Consider the following 4,849-nt stretch of genomic DNA (forward strand, 5'->3'; position numbering starts at 1 on the left):
ACAGTACTTATTAGTACTTATAATACTTAAATAGTTCTAATCTGTTAGTGCTTGAGTGTAGTTCTGTTATGTTCACCTCCTTTATGGACCCAGCATTATTGTCATGTATTTTTTTTTTTTTTTTTGCATCATTTGTAAATAAAAAAGAACAAAACACAAAAAACACCTGAGACCTGAGATATACCAGCTTAGTCTGTGACACCCATGTATCACCTAGCAATATTGCTGTCATGATCACAGTAATGCAACAATTACAAATATAATATACCATTATAATAAATGAGTGCTTTTACTTTTGTTACGTTTGATACTAATGCTTCTGTTCTGCAAGCAAAATTCTGAATGCAGGACTCTTACTTCTTCCACCACTGTGAAGAGATAACTTTTTGAGTGACATGCTGGAGTTTTAGTTGTTAAACTACGAACAGAATTTAAAACAATATACAACAGTTACAGGTTCATTGGTCAGGCTAGACTGTCATAACGCCTCCTAATCTCCACAGCTTTGCACACAGCATATATCTCAGGGTTGGACATGCTGGCAACTACAAGATAAACAAAGAATTAGAAAAAAATAGTTAAAAAGTATTTGTGACATTGTGATCACGCAGTCAAACTGCAAAAAATGTAACCAAAGACTGAGGTTGTATCAACACTGGCAATGTGATGTGTCATTTTCATCTTTGTTTAGCACCGTAATAGAACTCTTACATGCACAGCATCCTTTTTTCTCAGCACAAACTGAGTTACTGTTTTGCCAATTTAAAGGAGGAAGTCATTGCAGAGCCTGTCATTCTTTTCATATCCAGCAGTTGTCTCCAGTGTATTTCAACCACTCCACATCACCTGTTCACCACAGCCCTCTGCACTATTCCCAGTTTGGCCATCTGGGGCCTCATCACCACATTTCCTGTATATATACAATATATACAATTGTATTTAAGCTTTTTTCTGAGACTTCAACCCAAGATAGTTTTTGGACTTTTACCCACATACCTGATTCCTTTCGGTTTTAATATATGTTTTTATCTTACCACTCCAGTCCAATGACATCCAGAGTTACCACATAGCCAGGTAGTGAGCTATGACAGAAACATCTCAGCCAGTGTATGAGCAGGTACTTCAACATGAGCAAACCGAAGACAGCCCAGTTCCGAAACTTGAGATAGTCATGCATGAGGAGATGAGTGGACCCAATGGATTTCTCCATTTTTAAAATAGAATGTAATTGTTGAAAAATGCTGATGGATGGTCAAATATTGTGGATTACCTTAGTTTAGTCACAAACCACCAAGTCCTCCAACATACAAAACAAAAAAAGCTGTTTGTCATTGCTTTCAGAAATTACCAGTGTGAGCATATCGTGATCTGGTGCCTCTGCTCTTGTAAATAAAACTATTACGAGCACCACACCATAACAAGCACGGACTACTGAACTGACAATCATTAGCCGAGACACCACTGCTCAACGGATCCTAAAGTCAGAGTTATACTGGACCAATTAAAAATCTTCTTCTCTTCTGATCTTTTGATACAGAGATACAGTTGCTGTTATTTCATTTACTTGCCTGTAGGACAAAGTATTTGATTAAACTGAATTGAACTGATAGGATAGTGATTTTCAACAGCACATAAAAAATACATGAATGTTACAGCAGTTCATTATAATTTCATTATTATAATTTCAGTCTTGTGAAATGTTAAAATCATATTGAGGTGGTAGCAAAAGTGAAACTAAACAGTTGAGATTTTGTTTTACTTGTCTTTTTAGTAATGTTGTTCTCATGTTGTTAACTGCTTTCCTGCCTGTACAACATCCATTGCACGTCTGCCCGTCCTGGGTGAGGGATCCCTCCTCTGTTGCTCACCCTGAGGTTTCTTCCATTTTTTCCTGTTAAAGGTTTTTCTGGGAGTTTTTCCTTAGTCGATGTGAGGGTCGAAGGGCAGAGGATGTTGCTGATGTTATGTTAAGCCCTTTGAGACAAACTGCTTGTAAAAATGGGCTATACAAATAAAGTTGTCTTGTCTATTAATTTAGAATACTGATGTGTGATTAGCTGCAGAGAGTGAAAAGCCAGAGACAGGGTGGGGAATTCAAAGGAAGAGAGAGAGAGAGAGAGGGTGGGAGAGAGAGGATGGGAGGGTGGATGGAAGAGAGAGAGAGAATTGAGTTTAAAGTCCTCACAGACACACATGTGCACACACACACACACACACACACACACAATCTCTCTCTCTCTCTCTCTCTGTCTCTCTCTCGCTGTCTCTCTCTCTCTCTCTCACACACACACACACACACATCATTATCACTGTGCTTTGCTTATTAATGCGTAGTTTCAGGAAACTATTGCTGTGCTGATGTTTCCAGCTATAATGTGACTGGCCAGAACAATGTAGTGTTAATTTGTTTGGTTTCCGGAAAAGGGCTGTGAAAACGGTGATGACCACAGAGACAGGAAAGGGCTATAATAGATGAAGGAATGTTGAGGGATAGGGTGGGGGTGCAGAGCAATGTTCAGAACAAAAGATGTGGGGCAGAGAGAGATAATCTTAGCACAATTATAAAATGTCCAGGATGATTAATATGTATGTGTGTATTTGTACAGTAACATTCTGGTAACATTCTATTCAAGTGTCCCAGTATGTCATGACAATAAGGCTGTGATCCAGCTTGAACACCAACACCAAGCCTCTGAAAATGAAGCAGCATAACAGTATATGTAGTGTATGTATATGTAGTGATACTGGTCCCTTGTTCAGGTATCAGATTCCATATTGTGCTACACAGACACAGCTGCACCCAATACCACATCTGTGTAGCCTTAACATCTTGTCAGTTGACCAGAGGAGGTGCATAAGTGATGATGACAAAAATAAAGTTGTCATGTTCTCCCAAATTGTTAAGAGGAGGGGTGAAAAGTAGCTTCCTCCCACAATCCCAAAAACACGCACATTAGGTTAACTGGCTACTCTAAATTGCCCCTAGGTGTGAGTGTGAGAGTGTGTGGTTGTCTGTCTTTGTGTGTCAGCCCTGCGATTGACTGGCGACCAGTCCAGGGTGAACCCCGCCTCTCGCCCGTAGTCAGCTGGGATAGGCTCCAGCTCCCCCCGTGACCCTGACGGATAAGCGGTATAGAAAATGGATGGATGGATCTAAAGAACAAACACAACACACAGCTCAAGGAGTTTGCTAATGCTAAACAGTGGGAAAAGCTAGCTGGAGAAGCTAGAGGAACGCATCTAGTGACTAGCCAAATAACCTAAGTTTTTACCCAGTACGTTGCTTTTGATGACCCTGGTTGTCAGTTGTATTCGTGTGTACTGGAGCCACATCACATCAGCAGTCTGGTGTAGGATATTTTGCCCTTCAGCTTCAGTGCTGATATTTGGACTAGCGGTCCCGGTCAATTGTCTCTCATCAGTTTAACTGGACTGATGAGGATTTTGCTCCCCGGAAAGTCATTGCACAAGTGTGATAGGTAGAGCTCCTTCCCCTCCCACTGGCAGCTTGGTTACGCCCCTCTAATCAGCACCGATTCATAACAGCCGAGGTTAGATCACTTCCTGGTCACCTTTAAATGTAGCTGCAGACAGCCAGTGGTAGGTTCCCCTCATTCTTTCCGGATCCTATACTGCCAGGAACGGCGTCTAGTTGAGGTATGTTTCTCTGTTGTTTTGGTTGAAAATAGTTTTGGTATATGTACTTAGCACTTCCTTTATATCTGTACAGGTGCAGGACGGAGCACTTAAGCTGCTGGTCACCGTGCTCCCCTCTCCGTTTGGTGCAGTGCTCATCATGTGTGTATGTGTGGCTGTATCATGTGGAGTTCCCGGGTATGCCTGCTCTTGGCATTTTGAGTAAATTCTTGTTTTTTTGGTTGGATATGTTACTTAGATACCCAGTAGTCACATTATCTTAACATCTTGTATATGATGCATGTTTTTCATATTAGGAACGGGGAAGTGATGTCGGCTCCTGGTGCAGTAGCTGAGCTCTAGGCACTGCTGTTTTTGCCCATTTGTCAAATATGTTTGGTGTATTTATCAACTTTGTTGATTAGCTATTTTTTTATAAGTTATTGTAGTCATTAGGTTTTTTTCTCCCCAGTTGGGTTAAGTTTTGTTATTCTTTTTGGTAAACCAACCTTGAGCTTGCACTTTATTTTGGAGTCCTTTTGATACCAGCATAGGTGGGTTGGTCAGAGGCTTACGGGTGGTGGCTCACTAGGTGGAGGGTCCCCCCCCTACTCCTTGAGTTTACCTGCATGCTTAATATTTTGTTGTGCTCTAACCTGTCTTTCTGCTTTGCAGTGTGTGTGCGTGTGTGTGTGGGTGTCACCCCCCCCCACTTCCTGTTGGTCTCCCTGACACCACCCCTCCTGCTGGTAAAATGCTCCAGTACAGTCATACCTTTTTTGAGAGTATGTTTTTAGTAGTGGGATTTTAAGCCAAGTCGGCATGTGATGCGGTAAATTCTGTTTAAATAAAACTTGAACATTGTTGTGAAACTGGAAATCCACCTCTCTGCTCCTTTTTCTCAAATCAAAGAACCTGTGTGTATTCTCTGGGTGAAATTCCCAGAGTGGCGTTGTCATATTGTCAGGGGTGTAGAGCTGCCCCGGTCACACAAGCAAAACAGCTTCCGGGTTTGCACACTCGTCCTAGCGTAGTAGGTGCAGTTGATGATATGCTGCAAATGCAAGGCACCCCGAAAACTTCTGTTCATGTTGTTCTCCAGCACAAAAACTTGATCAAAGCAATGAGCGATGCCAGACTCCTTAACTTGCTGTATGCCACTCACACGCTCAGGCTGGTTGTCAACGAGGGTCTTTTGGCCCAGAAAACTGTA

At 41.8% G+C, this 4,849-nt stretch overlaps 1 long non-coding RNA gene across 2 annotated transcripts; it reads left to right on the top strand.

The window, feature by feature from the left end:
- Window positions 1-3,466: 3,466 nt before the first annotated feature.
- Window positions 3,467-4,515, top strand: LOC124052782. Of its 2 annotated transcripts, none has more exons than XR_006842057.1 (3): window positions 3,467-3,600; window positions 3,731-3,834; window positions 3,954-4,515. It is a non-coding gene; the product is annotated as an uncharacterized LOC124052782 (long non-coding RNA). The 2 variants fall into 2 exon arrangements; XR_006842056.1 differs by lacking the exon at window positions 3,467-3,600 and adding an exon at window positions 3,603-3,657.
- Window positions 4,516-4,849: the final 334 nt, after the last annotated feature.

This window comes from Scatophagus argus, chromosome 21 (genome assembly GCF_020382885.2).
Source record: "Scatophagus argus isolate fScaArg1 chromosome 21, fScaArg1.pri, whole genome shotgun sequence".
In the NCBI taxonomy this organism is placed as follows: domain Eukaryota; kingdom Metazoa; phylum Chordata; class Actinopteri; family Scatophagidae; genus Scatophagus; species Scatophagus argus.